Here is a 24,005-nt window from a genome sequence, read left to right as displayed (position 1 = left end):
GTCGTTCTTCTCAATTCCTCTTCCAGCGAGCACCAGTGTGAATATATTATTTTTGGTTTGCAAAGCTGACCTATCATTAATACTTCTTGGTGTAGCTGCTAGAAGTAATTAGTAAGAAGAGGAATGGACTCAAAAGAAAACCCAGGATGGGATTCCGGGCTTCTCTGCAGTGGTTATTTTAGATTGGTTATGGTGAGTGGTGGGAGATTACTTGCCCTCTCTGCCTCAGAGCTGCAGAGAGGGGAGACAAGATTCCCCGGGCCCGGCCTCCAAGGAGGGCCCAGTGCTAGTGCTGTCCAATTTGCGATTTGAATCAATTCATTTTTGTAAAAATTGAGGCCCCCCCCCCCCCCCACACACACACATCTTTTAAAATAGCAATTCTTCGCCAGTAGCGAGCACAAGCAGTCAACAACTGATACGCATTGCTCATGCCAGCTGAACAACCTTCCCTGTGACACAACTTCCTGTTTCTGCATAGGTGGGAACACATCAGGAGGAAGGCTGTGGGGCCGGCAGGAGCAATTTGTATTTGTCGCTAACTGCTTGTGTGTCACGCGCCTTACCTCGGTAGGGCGCTCCTATGACGTGGAGTGCCGGCCATTTAGGCAGGCCCGGCGCTCCAGGGTGTTTCCTGCCTCCTCACGATGCTCCGGGGGGCTCCTCTGCCTTCCTGCTCCTCTGCTTCCCTCTGCAACGCGGAGCACTGGCCATCTTGGATGGTCCGACACTCCGGGAATTCCTCTGCCTGCCGGTGACACGTTGCAGAACTCCAAGCTCCTCGTCCTGCCTCCTGCTCTTCGGGATTGGTCCCGGCTCCTCTCCTCCTTCGGCTAGCCAGCCAATGGAAGGCTCGCTCTGCCAGTTGATTCTGTCTCTCCCTGATGGTGGGGGCTATTTCTAGAGCAGCTTCACTCCACTTCTTTGCTTCAGCTTCTACTTTGGTAGTGATTGTTTGAGCTGTGTTTATTCTCCAGCTGTCTCCTGTTTGGTGTCAACCTTTGCCTGGATCCTGACAACTCTTTGCTTGCTGCCTGACCCCACCTCTGCCTGAATCTTGACTACTCTCTGCCTGCTGCCTGACCGGACCACTGCCTGGAATTCTGACAACTCTCTGCTTGCTGCCTGACCCGACCTCTGCCTGAATCTTGACTACTCTCTGCCTGCTGCCTGACCGAACCACTGCTTGAATCCTGACAACTCTCTGCTTGTTGCCTGTCCTGACTTCTGCTTGTATCCTGATTACTCTTTGCCTGCTGCTTGACCTGACTGCTGTCTGAATCCAGCTTTCTCTCTGCCTGCTACCTGCGGCCGTCTGACCCTCGCCTGCATCCAGAAGCCCTGTCGGCTGCCTGCACCTGAGGGCTCAACCCTCGGGGAATGGCGGTCATCACAGGTGAAGCCTCGTGGTTGCTCGGCTGCCCAGCAGAGTGCAAGTTCAAATCTTTGCCCCGTGCTCTGCCCAGGCACACGGACTCACGAATACGACAGTAAGCTGAAGCCATGAGTTCGCCGGACAAACCAGAATTGGTGGACCTGGCACAGGTTCTTCAGCAGCAGCAAGCTCATTTGAACAGGCTGTCTGGAGCCTTACAAGACATATGTACGCAGATGGCCACCCTCCAGGCCCAACAGCAACCTGCCATTCCAGCCCCAAGACCTGACCCGCCTTCTCCAGGATTGCGTCTTCCAGAACCCCCTCGGTTCAACGGTACCCCCTCTGCATGTCGTGGATTTTTGAATCAGTGCCTGATGCTTTTCAAGATGCAACCCAGGTCCTTTCCCTCTGAGAGTCTTAAGATAACTTATATCATTTCACTACTCTCTGGACTGGCTCTGGCTTGGGCTTCCCCTCTCTGGGAGCAACGCGATCTGCTTCTTTCAGATCTGGGGGAGTTCCTTCGCTGGTTCAGGATGGTTTTTGATGTTCCGGGGCAGCCCTCCTCTGCCGCAGCAGATTTGCTGCGGATTCAACAAGGTAACAGCTCCGTTGAATCATATGCTGTTCGCTTTCGGACCCTAGCTGCGGAGGTGCACTGGAATCAAGAAGCACTCATAGCCATCTTCTGGCAAGGTTTGAATGGTTGGATCAAGGACGAACTGTCTGGCCGGGACCTTCCAAATACCTTGGATGCCCTTATCAACCTCTGTGTCCGCATTGACATCTGCTTTCAGGAGAGAGCTCAGGAGCGGACCGCTCAACACCCTCCAATAAGGCCTGCCCCTCGGCCAACGCAGCCTACGTCACCCAGAGGAGAAACAAGTTTCCTAGCAGGTGCCCCCGAGGAACCAATGATGATCGGGCAACAGTGTCTCTCCGAATCTGAAAGGTCTCATCGTCGGACCAATAGACTCCGCTTGTATTGTGGACAGCCTGGACATTTTGTAAATTCCTGTCCAAACAAGCCGGGAAATGCCAGAACCAAGGCCCTGTGAGGGGGGTGGCCTTGGGTCAATCCTCACCCCTCCCAGATAATCTGATTTCTATCCCCATCACCCTGCGATGGCAAAAGTTCTGTATCAATACTATGGGCCTGCTGGACTCTGGAGTGGGAGGGAATTTCATCAGTGCCGCTTTCCTTGAGCGCTTGGGGAGACCTGCTGTGCCGTGTAGACCCCTGCAGGTCATCTCCATTCAGGGATCAACCCTACCTCAACCCATCACTCAGGTCACGCCACCCCTACAGATGCAAGTCGGGGTCTTGCATCAGGAAGAGATCCAACTCTTGATACTTCCCCAAGCTATTCACCCAGTTGTTTTGGGTCTGCCCTGGTTGTGCCTCCACGCTGCCAGTATCAAATGGGTCAATGGCGAGATTAGTAGTTGGGGAGCCCGCTGTTTTCACACGTGCCTCTCATTGGTTGAACCTCCTGTAAAAGCCATTTCAGCTCTCCCTGGGGTCCTCCACCCTTGAGAAGCCTCTCTGCCTGAGGAGTACCAGGACTTCCAGGACATCTTCAACGCACAGGAGGCAGATTCCCTGCCCCAACCTTTTGATTGCCCAATTGACCTGCTCCCAGGTAAAACACCACCCAGAGGTTGACTGTACACTTTCTCCCGAGAAGAATCCAAGACCATGCGTTCATACATTCATGAAAATCTCCAGAAGGGTTTTATTCGACCCTCCTCGTCCCCCGCGGGAGCTGGGTTTTTCTTTGTGTCAAAGAAGGATGGATCTCTGCGGCCTTGCATTGACTATCGGGGCCTGAATGACATCACTATCAAGAACCGGTACCCCCTTCCTCTTATCCCTGAGCTTTTTGATCACCTGCAAGGGGCGGTAATTTTTACTAAGTTGGACCTCCAAGGGGCTTATAACCTGATTTGTATCCGCCAGAGCGATGAATGGAAGACTTCATTCAACACCCATGAGGGCCATTTTGAGTACCTAGTCATGCCTTTTGGCCTCTGCAATGCCCCTGCAGTCTTCCAAGATTTTATTAACTCCATCTTTCAGGACCTCCTGTACGCCTCTGTAATCGTCTATCTAGATGATATTCTGGTCTTTTCCTCCTCTGTACAGGATCATGTCCACCATGTTCGCACGGTCCTCCAACACCTGCGGGACAATCACCTCTTTGCTAAGCTGAAGAAGTGTGCTTTCCATCAGCGGGCTATTCCCTTTTTGGGGTATATTATCACCTCGGAGGGACTCCAGATGGACCCAGCTAAACTCAAGGCAATCCGAGACTGGCCGGTACCCCAGGGACTCAGGGCCCTGCAATGTTTCTTGGAGGTCGCCAATTATTACCGGCAATTCATCCAGCAGTATTCCCTGATCACCGCACCTCTGACCGCCCTTACCAGGAAGGGGGCAGATGTTAGGAATTGGTCCTCAGAAGCCCTAAAGGCCTTCGCTACTCTGAAGGGAACCTTTGTGAGTGCCCTGGTGCTCCGCAGTCCGGATATTACAAAACCCTTCATCGTGGAGGTCGATGCCTCTTCAGTGGGAGTCGGGGCAGTGTTGTCTCAGACTGCGCCTTCCGGCAAGCGGCACCTGTGCTTTTTCTTTTCCCAGAAGTTCTCCTCCACCGAACGCAATTATACCATCGGGGATCGGGAATTGCTAGCTCTGAAACTCCTCTTCCAGGAGTGACGGTATCTGCTGGAGGGGGCTTCACACCCGATCACCGTGATTACGGACCATAAAAATGTCCTTTACCTGCAGGAGGCCAAAAGGCTGAACCCACTGCAGGCCCGCTGGTCTCTCTTCTTTGCCAGGTTTGACTTTCGTCTGACTTTCTGCCTGGCGGAGAAAAATGTGCAGGCAGATGCTCTATCGCGAGCCTTTGAGCCATCTGAGGAACTTGAGAAGCCTTACCCGATGTTAAACCCAGCCTGTATACCGTCCCTCGTCGCAGCCTTCACCTCCCTGAAAACCTCCGTGCCCCCTCGATCCAGAAAGAAGGTACTCAAGTGAGGACATTCATCTACTTTCGCCGGTCATTTTGGATTCCGGAAAACCCTCAATCTCATTTCCCGGTATTATCAGTGGCCCTTTGTACCTGAGGCAACAGAAACTTCAGTGACTTCCCAAGTTCACAAGAAACACAGTGGGATTTGAACTAGGTTCCCCTAGTTATCAACTCACTGCTCTAACCATTAGGCTACTCAGCCACTCCACTTCTTTGCATGTAAATGCCCCGAAAAGGTCTTTTACAAAATTGCCTTGGTTAGTGCTTAGACACACACCATGCATAAGCATTCCTAGGGACATAGTTTGGGCAGAGCATGGCAGAGTTACAATGTACACAGCTATTTTATTTATTTATTTTGCTGCATTTGTATCCCACATTTTCCCACCTCTTTGCAGGCTCAATGTGGCTTACATTATGCCGCAATGGCGGTCACCATTAACGGAATGAGAAGAACAAGTGATATTACAAATAAGGTATATAAGATAACAAGAAAATTAGAAATGAATAATTAATGCATATCAGATATTTAGGATGAGGATAACATATGGTTTTAAGACATAACAGAAAATTAAATAATCAACTTAGGTAGTTCAATATTGATTAATTGTAATACAAATTTGATGTTAAGTCTTTTATGAAGGATTCTTTTTATATGTTTTGTTGAATAAGATGGTTTTCAGTGACTTCCAGAAGGTTGTCAGATCAAATGTTGATTTTAAGGTAGTTGGTAGTGCATTCCAACGCTGCGTGCAGATGTAGGAGAAGCTGGATGCATATAATGATTTGTATTTTAGTCCCTTACAGTTGGGGTAATAGAGGTTCAAGAAAGTGCGTGAAGAACTTTTTGTGTTTCTTGTTGGTAGGTCTATAAGGTCTGACATGTATATCGGGGCCTCTCCATAGATGATTTTATGAGCCAGGGTGCAGATCTTGAATGTAATTCGGTCTGTTAGTGGGAGCCAGTGTAATGTTTCTCTAAGGGGTTTGGCACTTTCATATTTCGCCTTTCCAAATATGAGTCTGGCTGCAGTGTTTTGGGCAGTCTGGAGTCTCTTAATGATTTGGGCTTTACATCCAGCATAGGTGGAGTTGCAATAATCCAAATGACTCAGTACAAGTGATTGCACCAAATTACAGAATACCTCCCTTGGGAAGAAAGGCTTCACTCTTTTTAACTTCCACATTGCATAGAACATCTTCTTTGTAACATTTTTCACATCTTAAGTGAGGTATTGGTCAATTGTGACTCCCAAAAGTTATAAAGGTACAGCTGGTTTAAGTGCTTCCAGCTAACCACATAGGCATATATATACCCAGCACCAACTTTCCTTTATAGAATAGGCACCCTCCAGGCACCTAAATGTAGACAAACTCCCCCTAATTCTATAAAAGTCACCAAAAATTGCATGTGCAAATTTGAGCATGTGCCCAATTTGCGCATGCAATATAATTGAATAAGAAGTCAATTAGTGCCAATAATTGGCTTTTTAACAAGCAATTATTGGCACTAATTAGATTGAATTGGAACTTATGCACATAAATTTAGGTGTGAGTAAAAAAGGGGCATGAAAATGGGAGGGTTATGGGTGGAACAGAGGCATTCTTACATTGCTATAGAATGCATGGCATATGCAGGGCTGCTGATAGACCCAGCAGGGCCCGGGGCAGGACCGGCCCACTGCACCCCCCCCCCCCCCATTCAGGCCTCCGCCATCCGCTGCCTACCATCCCCCCACACTCAGACTGCCGCTGCACCAACTTGTGCCACCCTCCCCCTTACCGGCTGCTGCTGTCCTCTCCTGCTTCTGTTCCGTGTGCCGCACAAGACCCAGATGATTGCATTAACGGAATATATCACATTAATACAATCATCTGGGTCCTGGGTGGCACGCAGCAGGAGCGAGACCAGCCTCTTTGAAAGAAGACAGACCCATCTCGGAAGAAGGCAGGAAGAAGCTTGCCTGGCCCGGCCCCCCTCCCCTTAGAGACCAGGCCCAGGGTATTCCCCCCCCCCCCCCCCACCTTGGTGGCCCTGGGCATATGCACCTAATTTAGTAGTGTGCATTTGCACCACATTTCAGTTAGTGGAAATGGCTGCACCTAAAGTTAGACATGACTCCCAGGCATAAGTGTTATTCAATAAACGCACGTAACTTTAAACGCGGCTTATAAAATGACATTTTTTCGGCATTAAAGTTTTTTTAGGTGCCATATGTAGAATGTAGCCCACTGTAGTGACCACGGATCATATTCATATCCTTTGGTCTTGTTTTGTAGGAAAACTATACTGTGTGAGACAGTGTTAAAACATGCTGAGGCCCAGCCCCAAAATCCCACTAACAGGCTATAGGTCCTTCAAATTCAAACAAACTTGGGATCCTCTGTAGTATGGGGGCCCAGGGCAATTCCTTGTTTGCACCCCTCCTAACTTCAGCCCTACTATGACTTTCCAAGAGTTAACCAAATAACCCAGCAAAAGTCACAAGAATTGTCCTTAAGCAATTTGAGCAGTTTCTGGTTGAAATACAGGGAATCAAGTCACATTTGTAACTTTGCTTTATCAGCCCCAAGCACTAGAGATTGTTCAGAGGTTGAAAACATCTCAGTCAGAGGAGCAACTTTGAGTTTAACATCTGTAGCTTGTTGTTCAAGCATAATAAGGATCCTTTGAAGGCTCCACAAGGGGAACATTGTTGCTTTCATTAATGAAATAGTGTCTGAGGCTGATACCAACACAGCTAGGCATGGGATCAATATTAGAGCCTTGCTTGACATTCACACCATGGTCTGCAATATTTTACAAACCAGAAACAGGAGGATGTTGTTGTGGTGGGGGTGGGGGGGGGGGGGGGGGGACAAACATCTTTCCATGCATCTGCTGCTCAGTGCTTCATGGATGCACAGTGGGTACAACTTGTGCTTGTGAAGACAAGGCCTCTGTCTGGGAGGTACAGCATCACGCTTAAGTTAACAGTACTTCTGACAGGAAACATTTGCCAGACCCATAATAAGGCAGTCTAGCGGAAACACTCTCTGGCTTCTTATCAGTCTCAACATACAGCATTCCCGCAGGTCTGATGATTAATTTTATGTGCATTAGATTCTACAACTTTGATTTCTCCTTCTGTTCTCCACTGTCTGATGTGCTAAGCCAAATGCGATTGGGGAATACCGATTTCAAAAGAAACATGTGCGTATTACATTTTGCTTAAAATTTTGCAATGTGAATTTGTGTCATAAGTGGTAAAATAGTAAATCACTATCGTTCTCACCCTAAGGACACCCGCTGATCTTCATCTGCCTTTCTCAAATTTTTATAGTGAAAAATGTTATTGCTGCCAACAATGGTAAACAAATCCAAAAGTGCATTTCATTTTGCTACACTGGGAAAAAAAAACAGAGTGCCCACAGCTAACAACAAACCATTTTGTCATTTTTTTAAAATGAAGTCAATCTGGAAATAAAGTAAGCCCTAAAGGGATGATGTTGGATTCTAATCCTCAAAGGAATTTTTTTTTACGACAGATTAACCAAACCTGCAGTAGCATTGGGAATCCCTCTCCAAACAATAATGAGATGTGAATGTGTGGACAGAAGTTCATGTCACAGTCTTGCAGATCTTTTCTATGGAGGCTGACCTCAGGTGAGCCACTGACACCCCCAAGGCTCAAGCTACAACATACTCTTCTAGAGTCAAGCCTGTCTGGGCATAAATGAAAGAGATGTAATCTGTTATCCATGTAGACAATGTGTGCTTCACTACGGCAATCCTTAATGGAGCCAATTTAACAAAAAGCTGGGTGGGCATTCTAAGGGCTTGTGTCCATTCCAAGTAGAACCTAAAGATCTGTCACAATCCACAGTGTGCAAGGCACATTCACCATAGTGGGCATGTGGCCTGGGGAGAAATATTGGGAAGATGATTGACTGGTTAAAATAGAAATCTGATATCCACCTTTGGCAGGAACTTAGGATGTAGAACCAAGGAAGGAGAATCAAGATGTCCGCCCTGATAGGACGCTGATATCACCAGCTCTGCACAACCAGTTAAAAGGCCAACCTGCCCCATTCCAAGACCAACCACATGCATCAGCCGAACAAGGTTCTCAGCGCAATCGGCCAGTAGCTGGCACAAGAAAAGAGGCCCAGGATCCAACCTGGGACTGTATTGAAAGAGAGAGAGAGAGAGAGACTCTACTTAAAAGAACTAAGCCTGCCAAGTAACAGAGCTGACTACAATCTCTTCTGGGTACATAAATAAAGTACTTTTGACTTTTACTCACAACAGCAGTAATGGACTCTCTATTTTGTGTTCATTTTTCTACACTGTGATACAGAACATAGTAATACATGGCCAAATCTCAGTGAGGATATCCTGTATCCTGAAAGGCTCATGTTAACTGTTGTTGTAACATGCCTTGAGAAGCCTGGTGTTAAAAAAGATGGAATATATTGAAATTAAATGGAAGTAAAATTAAACTCTCCTTTCATTGGGGCACATGGAATCACATCTTCACCTCATCTCTTTTATAGAAGTGTAAACTTAGACCCCCCCCCCCCTTTTACTAAGGCGCGCTCACGTTTTTAGTGTGTGCTAAAATTGGGCGTGCGCTACACGTTAGAGACCCCAATGCATTCCTATGGGCGTCTCTAACATTTAGCGTGCGCCCAATTTTAGCACGCGCTAAAAACGTGAGCACGGCTGATTAAAAGACCCCCTTAGTCTGCTGTTATGTGATGTCATATGCTGATTGTTCTCCCCGCTTTGTGTTACAGAGTCCAGCTGATTATTCACAGTTTCCCTGCCACGCTAGCGGCAGTCTATCTGCTAAGATCTTCACTAAAATTGCAGAAATGACATCTACTACGTCTTTGTTTTTTAAACTTCTCCTTAGCGGTGCAAGCCGTGTAGGGGCATACTGCGTGAGTGCGCCAAAGGAGCGTACATAAAGAGCAGGTACTGCTCCTTTTTACATCCCTTCGTGTGTGATGAGGAAGCATCAAAAAATCTCTTCTTTTATTATGCTGTTCTTATTTGGAACTATATCTTTAACTGCCACACTCTTTTTATTCTCCTACATGAGCTTACCACAACTCATTCCTGTTCACTGGGGATACCGCCCCCCCCCCCCCCCCCCCCACAGCTTCTGCCTGTACATCATCTCCAAGGTAAGGCAAGTAGTTCCTATATCATCAACCATCCACATTGCCAATGAGATTTCTTAATCTGCTTGCACTCTGTCTCTGGGACTTCTTAGCTGCTGCTCTTTGTGAAATAAACACTTTCTTATTAGGGATCTGCTTCAGACTTACAAACTTTCAATTTTATGCTTAACGGAAACATGGTTTTCCGATACCTATGCTTTCTACTTACATCAAGGCACCCCACCAGGTTATGATTATCTTAACAGTAATCGCGCTTCGGGCCAGGGCAGAGGCACAGCAATAATTTTTTCCTCAAGTCTTTCATATTCTCCTTGCACTGCCACTTCATCACCTATAGCTGACACCCTTCACTTCCGAGTTGATACTTCTATCCCTTTGGATTTCCTACTTATCTACTACCCTCCCCCTCCTTCAGCAACATCATGGAACTATCTTCAAAATCTGTGGATAGATCATTGTATGACTAAATGCCTGATTATTCTTGGTGATTTTAATATTCACACTGATATTCCTTCTGCCCCCTTCTCTCAAGATTTCAGTACCCTGCTTTCAGATTTGGATTCAAAACAACATGTAACAGATCCAATGCATAGGAATGGACATACCTTAGACTTGGGTATTTCTCTGCTATCCAAAAATACATAAAGAAAGTTCAATACAAACTATAAATGACTAATACAAAATCAATTCAAATACAAATTACAAGTTTATTAAATTAAACAATATCACAGCATTATAAAAAGTGCACTAAAGTCCCCTCCCCCATATCCTTATGCATATCATTCCAGAGCAGTCAATTAAAAAAGAGTCCTTCCATATTCGATCCATAACTAAATCTGGATCTAAATGCCATTTAATTGTAACAAATCAATTCTTCAGCTGGCAAAGGCAATATACTCTTCTCACATCAGGTATCTGACAGTTGTATCCAATATTTATATCCACCATTCACATCATTGATCTGAAGATCGTTATGTTGTAAAGGTTCCTCCAGTCCATACAATGTTTCCAGTCTTTAAAATTTCTCCAGTATCTCCAAATGTTAAAGATATTTTCCATCTCAACACAAATTTGTGTTTCACCACAAGGGCATCCTCAGGATCTGTTAACCAAATGACGGAAATTAATATTTCTAGCGAGACATAGCTGAAGGATCTCCAAACCTTCTTTCTACTCAGTCATCATCAGAAATGCTAACGCATGCTATGTCAATTGATGACCAAATTAACAACTGGAACTCCAATCTTAAAAAAGCTTATGACATATTAGCACCACTAACATCGAGAGTAGCCCTTATACCTAGTTGCTGAACAGAACCGTGTTATACAACTGAACTACGTCACCTTAAATGTCAAACCCCTCAAGCTGAACGAAGATGGCGTAGTATATTAACTCCTCAGTTTTTTACAAATTATAAACCTTTGGCATTAATCTATAAGCAGAAACTGACAGCATCTATAAAACAATATTTTAGAACTAAAATTTCACAAGTACCAAATACTGTGGTCCTCTATAGAACCCTTAAAACACTTACCACCTACCGTATTCCTTCCCATAGTTTACCATAGTTTAACTACCTCTCTCCCACAGCTCAATCTCTGGCTACACATTTCAAAAATAAAACAGTGTCTCTCCATCAATCACTTCAATCAGATCATAAGCTCTCTGCTACAAATAGTCCTATTACCATATCACTGAGCGTGATATCTTATCACATTCACGCTTCATCTACATCATCCACAATATCATGTAGTACACTGCCTCACTTTAGAATCCCTTCTAGTACAGATCTAAATTCGATCATCAATAGCATGCGGATTACTACCACTTCAACTGATCCCCTACCTTCCTTTTTAATCAAAAAGTTCCTCCCCACTTTCATACCCTTTCTACACTCTATACTTAATACATCTCTCTCTACTGGTTATGTACTGTTAGAACCGTAGCTGACCCAATAAATGATCAACTTATTGCCAATTTGTTTATCACTCTCAGATTTTTTGACCAGTACAAATGTTTTACACCCAAATCGAACAGGTTTTTGCAGTCACCATAGTACTGAGACTGCACTTTTGGGATTAACAGTGATTCGTACCCACTTAGATAAACATAGTAACATAGTAGATGACGGCAGAAAAAGACCAGTACGGTCCATCTAGTCTGCCCAACAATTTAAACTCATATGTGCTACTTTATGTGTATACCTGACCTTGATTTGTTTCTGCCATATTCAGGGCACAGACCTTAGAAGTCTGCCCAGAACAAGGCCCACCTCCCAACCACCAGCCCCGCCTCCCCCCCACCGGCTCTGCCACCTAATCTCGGCTAAGCTTCTGAGGATCCCTTCCTTCTGAATAGGATTCCTTTTATGTTTATCCCACGCATTTTTCAATTCCATTACCGTTTTCATCTCCACCACCTCCCGTGGGAGGGCATTCCAAGCATCCACCACTCTCTCCGTGAAAAAATACTTCCTGACATTTTTCTTGAGTCTGCCCCCCGTCAATCTCATTTCATGTCCTCTCGTTTTACCGACTTCCTATCTCTGGAAAAAGTTAATTTGTGGATTTATACCTATCCTTATATCCTTGGATCTTAAGCTGCATTTGACCTTGAGGGGCATAATCGAAAGGGATGCCCAAGTTTTGTTAAGAACGTCTTCGCAAAACGTCCCGATGGAGGGGCGGGAAAACCCGTATTATCAAAACAAGATGGACATCCATTTTTTGTTTCGATAATATGGGTGAGGACTCCCAAATCTTGAAATTTAGTTCGTCCTTAGAGATGGTCATCCCTAGACTTCGTCGTTTCTGATTTTCGGTGATAATGGAAACCAAGGACATCCATCTCAGAAATGAGCAAATGTAAGCCCTTTGGTCATGGGAGGAGCCAGCATTTGTAGTGCACTGGTCCCCCTGACATGCCAGGACACCAACCGGGCACCCTAGGGGGCACTGCAGTGAACTTCATAAAATGCTCCCAGGAACATAGCTCCCTTACCTTGTCTGCTGAGCCCCCCAACCCCCTAAATCCCATTCCCCACAACTGTACACCACTACCATAGCCCTTATGGGTGAAGGGGGGGGCACCTAGATGTGGGTACTGTGGGTTTCTGGTGGCTTTTTGGAGGGGTCCCTGTTTCCTCCACAAACGTAGCAGGTGGGGGGATGGGCCTGGGTCCGCCTGCCTGAAGTGCACTGCACCCACTAAAACTGTACCATGGACCTGCATACTGCTGTGATGGAGCTGAGTATAACATCTGAGGCTGGCATAGAGGCTGGAAAAAGTATTTTTAAAGATATTTTTTGAGGGTAGGATGGGGTTAGTGACCACTGGGGGAGTAAGGGGAGGTCATCCCCGATTCTCTTCGGTGGTCATCTGGTCATTTCAGCCACCTTTTTATGCCTTGGTCGTAAGAAAAACAGGACCAAGTAAAGTCGTCCAAGTGCTCATCAGGGACGCCCTTTATGGGTCGAGGATGTCCAAGTGTTAGGCACGCCCAAGTCCCGCCTTCGCTACGCCTCCGATATGTGACAGAAAGCAGTTGGGGACGTCCAAAATCAGCTTTTGGTTATACCGATTTGGACGACCCTGTGAGAAGGACGCCCATCTTCCAATTTGTGTCAAAAGATGGGCGTCCTTCTCTTTCAAAAATGAGCCTGCTTGTGGATCATACCCTCTTGCTTACTCAACTACAGGAAATTGGGATAGTAGATATTGCTTTAGATTGGTTTCGCTCTAATTTGAATAGCAGAAGATACATAGTACAGTTAAATAATACTAGTTCCAATTCTTTCACAACCCCTTTGGAAGTACCACAGGGTTCAATAGTTTCTCTGACACTTTTCAATATTTTTATGGCAACTTTATCAATATTGATTCAATGTTTGGGTCTCACCTCATTTGTGTATGCTGATGATATACAAATTCTTGCAATATTGGATTCACTGCAGCAAACTGTCATATCAGAACTCAATGCAAAACTTCAACACATTGCCATGTGGTTTCAGATAAATAAGTTAGTTCTAAACCCCCATAAGTCTAAATTTATTCTTTTCTCGAATTAGAGTGAAACTATTTTTCGTTTTCCAATACTTATAGATGATACTCTTGTTCCCTTGGTTGAGTCCAATCGGCTCCTGGGAGTCCAGCTTGACAATAACTCCTCATTTTACTCTCAGATTTCAGGAGTAGTACAGCATTCATTTTATAGACTGAAATTGAACAAATCTATTCAACCTTTGATTTATCCTTCAGCATTAAATATCTTAATGCACTCACTGATATAAGCCAATTAGATTGCTGCAATTCTTTATAAATGGGTCTTCATGTTAAAGACTGTCAGCGGTTACAAATTATCGAAAATACAGCCATTAAGATCATAAATGGCCTAAAAAAATTTGAGACATGACATAAAACAGAACAGCAACCCTTGCAGTCACACAAACAAGTCAAACACAGAGAGGGTGACAAAAGAAAGAACAGCAGACGATGTCCAAAAAAATAATTGCCTTTATTGCAACATCCGAGATTCGACATAAGTTGTGTTTCGGCCTAAAAAAACCTTCCTCAGGAGTCTTCTATTGGATGTGTGGGGATTCTTAGCTAGCCTTAATGAAATACACCTGATGTCTAATACCTTGCTGCTGACAAAAGTGTATGAACGTTTGAACTCTCCGGAATATATTTTGACCATGTTACACCTCATTTGAAAAATGCTCATTGGTTGCCAATGAAATGTTGCAGATATGAAATGGCACTGAGACACTTTATCACAGGGACACTTTATCACTGAGACATTTAATTACTTGAACACATCATCACCAGGACATTTCATCACAGAGACACTTCATCGCTAAGACATTTTACCACTGGGACATTTCATCATTAAGACACTTCACCACTGGTCCACTTCATCACTGAGAACTTCATCAATGGGACACTTCATTGCTAAGACATTTCATCACTAGGACACTTCATTACTTGGACATTTTATCACCTCATCCTTGAGACATTTCATCACTGGGACACTTTTTACCACTGGATTTGTACATCATATGTGCACAAATAGAGGGGCATTCTCTATATGTGTACATATGCCATTTTTCTGCCTAAGTTGTCTTCCCAGGGGAGCTATTCTGGCCTGCAGTTGTTTGTAAGCCACAAAGCTCTTTTTACCCCATCTCTAAGGTAGCCTCTGTGTGAGTTCTGGCCCCAATTTTCCAGACAATCCACACACTTAACAAGCCACATTCCCCCTGCCATGTCGTAGACCAGCACTACAGCCAGGTGGTTTGTCTAGTACTAACCACATGGCAGGTATGACATCAGCATGAGTTCCATGTCAGTGCTAAGACAAGGATACTAGTGGTTAGTACAGTGACCTGAGAACTAAGGGAACTGGGCTCAATTCCCACTGCAGCTCCTAGTGACTCTGGGCAAGTCACTTAACCCTTCATTGCCCCAGATACAAAATAGGTACCTGTATATAATATGTAACCACTTTTATTATAACCACAGAAGGCAGTATATGAAGTCCCATCCCCCTTCCCTTTCCCCTATTGCTCAAGCCACATGCTTGGTATGAACTAGTATGTCATCTCTGCCAGTGCACAGACAGGAGTTTGGTCTGTTTTCTGTGTTCTGCAAGCCATGAGGCAGGGAACTAGCACAATACAGGGGGTGCAAAGGGAAGATGGCAGACCTAGATTACCCCCAACACAGGGACACTGAAGGCACGAGAGAGCTGCCTACAAGAGCAGTCCATCGGTTTTCTTATAATTTGTTCTTGTTATGACTTATACTATGGCAAAACTGAAAACACTTATCTGTTCTATCTGGTCAATAATAGAAGAAGCTGATCGCAAACAATATCCACCCTAAAAGGTTGTTTTGTGGCTATACATGAGAAATTGTGATATTGAATAAATAAATATATGTTTGTATGCCTAGTCATGCATCCAAGAAAGCCAGTTAATCATTTAACTTATTAGTGGAACATAACCACAGAAGCAATGGTATTTTCAATATGGTAATACTAGAGCGCAGCTAAGGAATAGCTGGATAAGCAGTATCTTAAAAGATGGAGGATAAAGGAATTTTTTTTCACATTTATATCCCACATTATCCCAAGCAAACTTGGGTTCAATGTGTCTTGCATTTGAAAATTCAGCGATACAGAATGATAGAATTCAGTAACATCATGGGAGCAAGTAGATGGATATGTCTGAAACATTTAAGAAAGTTGAGATTAGCATATATACCCAACTGGGCATTTAAAAGTGTGTGGGTAGACTGGATGGACTGTTCAGGTCTTTATCTGCTGTCATTTACTATGTTACTATTGGGTTCATTTTTGAAAGAGAAGGACATCCATCTTTCAACATAAATCGGAAGATGGATGTCCTTCTCCCAGAGACATCCAAATCAGTTTAATCGAAACTCGATTTTGGACGTCTCCAACTGCAGTCTGTCGCAAGGGCACCCAAATTTCAAGGGGGCATGTTGGAGGTGTAGTGAAGGCGGGACTTGGGCGTGCCTAACACTTAGACTTCTTTGACCCATAATCGAAAAAAGCAAGGACGTCCCGGATGAACACTTGGACGTTTTCACCCGGACGAGTTTTTTTTTTTACGAGTAAGGCACAAAAACGTGCCTGAAATGACCAGATGACCACCGGAGAGAATCGGGGATGACCTCCTGTTACTCCCCCAGTGGTCACTAGCCCCCTCCCACCCTCAAAAAACATCTTTAAAGATATGCCGTGCCAGCCTCAGATGTCATACTCAGGTCCATGACAGCACATGAAGGTCCCAGGAGCAGTTTTAGTGGGTACTGCAGTGCACTTCAGATAGGCGAACCCAGGTCCATACCCCCCCTACCTGTTACATTTGTGGAGAAAACAGCGAACTCTCCAAAACCCACCACAAACCCACTGTACCCATATATAGGTACCCCCTTCACCTGTAAGGGCTGTAGTAGTGGTGTACAGTTGTGGGTAGTGGGTTTTGGGAGGTTTTGGGGGGCTCAGCACACAAGGTAAGGGAGCTATGTTCCTGGGAGCATTTTATGAAGTCCACTGCAGTGCCCCCTAGGGTGCCCACTTAGTGTCTTGGCATGTCAGGGGGACCAGTGCACTACAAATGCTGGCTCCTCCCATGTCCAAATGGCTTGCATTAGGACGTTTTTGACATGGACGTCTTTGGTTTCGAAAATCGCCAAAAGTCAGAAACGTCCATGTCTAGGGACATCCAAATTTAAGGATTTGGACGTCTCTGATGGTATTTTTGAAATGAAAAATGGACGTCCGTTTTTTTTTCGAAAATACGGTTTTCCCGCACCTGGATTTGGATGTTTTGCAAGGACGTCCAAATCGCAACTTGGACGTTTCTTTCGAAAATGCCCCTCTCTGTGTCCTTTAATAATGCTGCATGTTCAGAAATCATAGCCATATGTATAGACAGTTATTCAAACATTATCACATGCACACACCAGAACAGGCATCCATACACACATTGCAAAAGTAAACAACAACTTTTACAGAGTACATCCAAAGCTTAATTTTTATTTTCTCAATTCCATATTCCAAAATTCTAGACAATAGATGTACAGATCAGTAGGACCCAAAGCAGACCAAATCAAGTAAATTCAGAAACAACACAGTTTATACCTAATTGTTCAACCACATTTAGGAATCACCTTTGGGTTTAAAAAGGAATGCATGTTCTGGCTAAACTAGATAAAACAATCAAAGTTTAAAGCAAATGCCCATAATATGTAATACTTGGTAGCAATAATGAATTAGTGATGGAATATTCACATAGCAAGCAGCCTGAGCCAACAGATTTATTTTCCACTGAACATAATTAACTTTGTATGAACTAGACAATGTTGGCACATTTAGACTGCCTCTGGACAGAACTTTTGCATGAAGGAAGCCCTTCACTCATTATTCAATACCTCTCTGTGAAATAGTAGTAATAAAAAAAAAAGCAAGTGCATTTTTATAATTTACTACTGCATTCTACAAAACACACACCATCTTTTTCTTTTGATGTACACACAAAGAAAAACCTAATTAATGTTTTTTTAAAATAAATTGTACCTATAAATAGTAAGTCTGATTGATTGTTGAGCACCTGATTCTCATAACATGATGTCTGTTTTGGTGGTTCTTTACTAGGTGAAAGCATCTCTGCATGAATACATGGAGTCCCTATAACCAGCCCCTCCAAATGACACAATGATTATGATTTAGGACTAATTACTACTTTAACCAATGAAACTGAAACCTCCCCTGTGTACATCTGCATGCTGCACAAGCCATGCTTGAAAATATAAGTGAAATCAAATAAAAATGTTACCAACAATAAAGAATGACAATGTGGATGCAGCAGGTCATAGGTTTGTTTGCTTTGTTTTGGGTGTAAGGGGATGACAGCTTTGCGGGGGAGAGGGAAAGGGGGATTAACCTAATTGGCTTTAGCTTTTTGACATCATGCCATCTCCTGTTCTCAGTCAAACTTCCTTGGTCCCACCTAGGCAGGAACAGGAAGTTACATCAAAAGAGGCGGGAAGTGCTAGAGAGAAAACATCTGAGCTGGCCAGTGGTACTCTACCCTTAATCGCTAATGCTGCTGTTAATATAGGGAAGGTTGGAGGACTGAGGGTGAGGGAGGGGAGATGGAAGGGAATCAATTGAGATACCAGACCATTGGGGGGGGGAGGGGGAAGAAGGAGATATAGCAGATCTCGGGGTATGGGCGGGTAGTAGATGTCAAACTACATTCCCCATGAAACTGGGGTGGCACTTGCCACCCCTTAGTGATGCTTATGACATCAAGAGGGTAATAAATCATTTTCATGTATAAAATACTGCTTTAGGCACATAAAAGACCTTATAAAATTAGGTCACAACTTAAGTACAACGAGTAAATGCAAGGAGGCTTTCATATGGTAGGAGCATGGGTAGACCAACATTTACACACATAATATACAAAATACTGTAAATTATGTGTTAAAGTGCCGCAAGTAGGTATGTACATTTATGCCTGCCATTGACATGGCATAAGTAAGCATGCCTAAATGTAGGTGCATAGATGCTGACTGTGAGCAGATCTACAGAACACTGCCCCTCTCCCTTAAGAAAGGTCCCTCCGATAGCCAGGGCCACTTTAAGAGCATGAGACCCACCCCAGGAAGAGGCGAGCTGGGAGGGGCAGAGCCCATACAGGAGAATATAAAAGACAGGGCCAGGCTAAGAATAAGGAGGCCCAGGAACAGAAGAGTGGAATCCCAGCATATGACGCTGAAGCTACAGTTCCATAATCACGACCTCGCTGAGGTAAGCCATTTGTTATTGCCAGCTTGAACCTTACAAGTTTTACTTTGAGGTCTGGCTGGAGCCAGACCTAAACCTCGACAGAGAACCGAGAACTATTTGACTGCATTTGGGGTGTGGCAACCCCAGCAGTAGCAGACTGTGCTTGGCCTACCTCCAGAGGTTTGTTTACAACTGAACGTACTGGACTGCAGAAGTTTCTTATTCTATATCTTGGGCCCTGTGAAAGGAACAGGCCCGAGGATTCTTTTGAATAAATACTTATTTTTGGTTTCACCCCTTTGTCTGGCTGTATTATTTAGTAGCCCACTCACACTGACTTACACTAGCATTCTATAATGGAAACTTGGTACCCAGGTGCTATTGTAGAATTAGCACTCAGCATCTAATTTGTTGCACCTAGTTATAGAATACCCCTAGGTGTGCTTAGTGGAAGGGTTTGGGTGAAGTAGGGATAGAATTGTGCATATTTTATAACATCAATGAGTAAATCACATGTATTCTTGCATTTTTCGCACTAACTTTTAGGCCTGCTCCCAAGCAGGAGTAAATATCAGCACCCACAATCATGGCACTATCTCTGCAGAATTTGTGCAAGTATTTTGTAAAGACACATAAGCGCCTACTGTGTGTGTCTATAAAATAGGTACCTTCTTGCCCTACTAACTGAGGTGCCTTGTCATACAATTACCCCCTTGAGGGGTAGAAATTTGAAAGCTTATTGATTAATTTGTAACATACAACTATGGATATTCAGATCTCACAGCCTGTTCTAGTCTCATAAAATGTGCACATGAATCATTAACTAGACAGTTAAACCAGCAGTCTGAAATCCACAAAGAAGATCTGTTTTCTGTGAATTTCAACTGTTTATTGCAAAGTAAGTATGAACCGTTTACTTACTGCATGCAAAAGCTGAAACCAGAAGTCTTTCTACCCCCAGACTAGAGTTTTTGACTGGATATTCACAGTTGCTGATAAGCTGACAATATTGCAGAGAGGTAAAAATGGAATGTCTGAACAGGTTGATTTATTGTAGAAGTGGACCTATGTGGGAAATAAACTAAGGAAGTTGAGAAGTTGGGCACAAAGAAGCAGGTCAAAAGCTGATTGGTGATTGGGCTTAAAAGATAAGAAGAGAATCAGATGAAGAAATGTTTACAAAATTTAGGAAAGCTAGCAAATTGGGCAACACTATAGTAATGGCTAATTTCAATTACCCCAATATTGTCTGGATAAATGTTAGATCAGAGAGCTCTAGGGAGGTAAAATTCTTAGATGTAATAAATGATTGCTTCTTGGAGCAACTGGTCCAAGAACCGACAACAGGGGGAGTTATTTTAGATCTAGTCCTTAGTGGAATACAGGGTATGATATGAGAGGCAGCAGTTTTGAATCAGCTGGGAAACAGTGATTACAACATGATCACATTTGAGCTATCTGGAGTGAAGACACTAACAGGCTAATTTTCAAAAGAGAAAAACGTCCAAAAAGTGGCATAAGTCTGCATTTGGACGTTTTCTCACAAAAACATCCAAATCAGCATTTTTGAAACCTATTTTTAGACGTTTTTCTCTGAAGTCCTTAGGAAGTGCATTCAAATCTCAAGGGGGAGTGCCAGGGGCGTGTTCAGGGTGGAACTTGAGCGTTCCTAAGACTTAGATGTAATATCGAACATCCATCGATTGACCCCTGAGGAAGGCTGATATAGCCGAAACACGGACCGTGTTGGGTCCTAATAAAGGTTATTCTGGAGCATCTTACCCTTATGTGTGGCGACTGATCTCTTGATATTTGGTCCTCTCCACTCCATTTTTTTGTTGTGTTAGATGTTTTTCAGCCATAATGGAACAAAACAAAAATGTCCAGGACTAAAACTAAGACGTTTTGAGCTAGACCTGTTTTTATAACGAATAAAGCACAAAAAGGTGCCCTAAATAACCAGATGACCACTGAAGGGAAACAGGAATGACCTCCTCTTATTCCCCCAGTGGTCACTAACCCCCTCCCACCCCCCAAAAATGTGGTGAAAAACGTTACTTGGCAGCCTCTGTGCCACCCTCAGATGTTATACTCAGGTCCATCAGAATAGCATGCAGGTCCCTGGAGTAGTCTAGAGGTAGGTGCAGTGCACTGCAGACAGATGGACCAAGGCTTCTATCTCCCCTTACCTGTTACACTTGTAGAGGAAACTGTGAGCCCTCCAAAACTCACCGGAAACCCACTGTACCCACATATAGGTGCCCCTTCACCCGTAAGGGCTATGGTAGTGGTGTACAGTTGGGGGTAGTGGGTTTTGGGGGGCTTAGCAGACAAGGTAAGGGAGTAATGGTCATATGTGTACCTGGGAGCATTTTACGAAGTCAACTGCAGTGCCCCTTAGAGTGCCCTATTGCTTTCCTGGGATGTCATTTTTCCATTATTCTACCTGATGCCAAGCTTTCTATTTTTTATAACATTGCAACTGAAGGTCTTACCCCCTCAGTGCATGTAAATGGTTTCATCCATGTGTGGATTCTCTGATGGTGTGTGAGGCTTTCTTTCCAACCAAAGCTTTCACCATACTCAGAACATGTAAATGGTTTCACTCTATTGTGTATTGTGAGGTCTGCCTTCTGCCTAAAGCCTTTGCCATGCTCAGTGCATGTATATTGTTTCACTGCAACATGGATTCTCTGGTGGACTGGTCTCTCGATGAACTATAGAATCCATTCAGAAGTTAAACCAGTTGCATATAGAAAATGTGGTAAAAGCGTCACTGAGGATAGCCTCACAGTCCACCAGAGAATCCATACACTGCCTCCATTATATGCAAATCTCTTTCATGCATTTTGATTGTGGATATCCTGAAAACCTGACTGGCAAGGGTACTCCAGGACAGGACTTGGGAAACACTGCCCTAGAGCATCAGTTGAATTGTCTATCTTTGCTCTAAAATCTTGGCATCACATTTTCGTATTTGAAAGAATTGCCTATGTTATTTCTATGTTTATATGTGTTGGCATTATATGTTGAGATTGAAAGAACAGAGGATATTATCCAGATTGTATTATCAATATTGACTCCTGAGGCAGGGTTCTGCCAAAACACAGCCTCTATTGGATCTCTCATTAAAGTTTGGATGGGAGACCTTCGCAAACCCCAAGGCAGCAATCCATGCAGGCAGTGAGACTATTTTGCCACAGAATCATCTTTGGGACCTGCTACTTACAGCCATTACTGCCGCTAGTGGGAGACCTTCGCAAACCCCGAGAGAGAAATCCTTGCAGACAGCAAAGAGGCAATTTTGCCACTGACATCATCTGTGGAACCTCCTGGCTAGTTACTTTCACACGGCCCTTGACGTTCCTGAAGGGGTGTGACCAAAGGGCAGCTCCTGCCCCTTTGGATCCTCTTCAGGCTACTCCACCACAGCCAGCTGAAGTATGAGAGTTGACAGGTGTTTCCAATCAGGGTCACCTTCTCCATTAAACTACCATCTTCAGTTTCTTTTTTTTCTTTTTAATATCTTTATTAGTAATCTGAGATCTTTATTTATTTTATTTATGTGTTACATTTGCATCCCACCTTTTCCCACTTATTAGTAGGCTCCTGCTTCTTTTGAATATAACAGAAGCTACTATCAAAGATGTGATGTTAGGGATACTTCGAAGGGGAAAAATGTTTCAGAATAACCTGTCTCCTTTGAGTAAATTTATAAAAGAAGCAGTAGCCAAATTAGTAGAGCAAGAAAAGAGGATTTTGAAAAATAGTAACATAGTAAGTGACAGCAGATAAAGACCTAAATGGTCCATCCAATCTGCCCAACTGTCACATTCATTATCAATTCATGATTAAATCAACAATGAATGTGATGTAAAATACTTGATCATGGTATTTCTTTGGCATTTCTGGGACATAGACCATAAAAGTCCACCCAACCCTGTCCTTACATTCCAACTACTGAAGTTGTTGTTGAAACCCACTCCAGCCTATCTATTTTGTCATTTAAGGACACATACCGTAAAAGTCTGCCCTACACTGTCCTCAGGTTCCAGCCACTGAAGTTGCTGTTAAATCCCTTTTCAGCCCATCCTAAACTGGATTGCCATATACAGGACACAGAACGCACAAGTCTGCCCAATGGCCCTAGTTCATCACAGCCAGAGTGGCCATCTAAGCGTCATTCGACATATCCACACACATGCAGCCATTTAAATTTATGGGGGTTTTTAATACCGTTCATTTTCTAATTAGAGATCCTCTGTGTTTATCCCATGCCACTTTGAATTCTTTTTTGTGTCTACCACCTCCCTCTGGAGGGCATTCCAGGCTTCAACCATCCTCTCTGTGAAAAAGAATTTCCTGACATGACTTCTATCGCCCCACAACCTTAAGTCAAGTTCTCTAGTTTTACTGTTTCCCCTTCTCTGGAAAACATTTTTCTATATTAATACCTTTCAAGTATTTAAACATCTCTATCATCTCCCCTGTCCCTTCTTTCCTCTAGGGTATTCAGGTCGTCCAGTCTCTTCTTATATGTCTTTTAGCACAATACCCATACCATTTTTGTCACTTTCCTCTGGACCACTTCTAGTCTTTTTACATCCATAGCAAGATACGGCCTCCAAAACTGAACACAATACTCCAAAATGGAGCCGAAAGTTGAGAAGGCACAGACCAACGTATATCAGGCAGCATTCGCTGCTGCTACTAAAGACATTTTGGCTATTAATTTATAGTTAGAAAATCTGGAGAATGTTTCTAGAGCAAGGAACTTGCATTTTACTGAATTTACCTGTGACTCATTATTTGGTCCCTCTTGAGCTTTTCTGGATGTACCTGAAAAATGTTCTACTTCTATCTGGTGATGCAGTATCTGTTGCTAATTTATATTATCTCCCTCGAGAGTGTTATTAATCAGGAGGGCCATTGACTCTATTTACTCTCCAGAGAGTTTAGATTTGACTACATTTTTGGAGTACTGTTCAGGCTACCTACTGATCTGTCTTATAATTTTCCCATGCCTTTGGGGTTAACTCATGGGTTCTCGTGGATTTAATTTCATGCTGAGACCAAGCATGGTCCCCAAATATGGTAT

The sequence above is a fragment of the Microcaecilia unicolor genome, chromosome 7, assembly GCF_901765095.1.
Source record: "Microcaecilia unicolor chromosome 7, aMicUni1.1, whole genome shotgun sequence".
NCBI lineage: Eukaryota > Metazoa > Chordata > Amphibia > Gymnophiona > Siphonopidae > Microcaecilia > Microcaecilia unicolor.
This window is presented reverse-complemented; position numbering follows the sequence as displayed.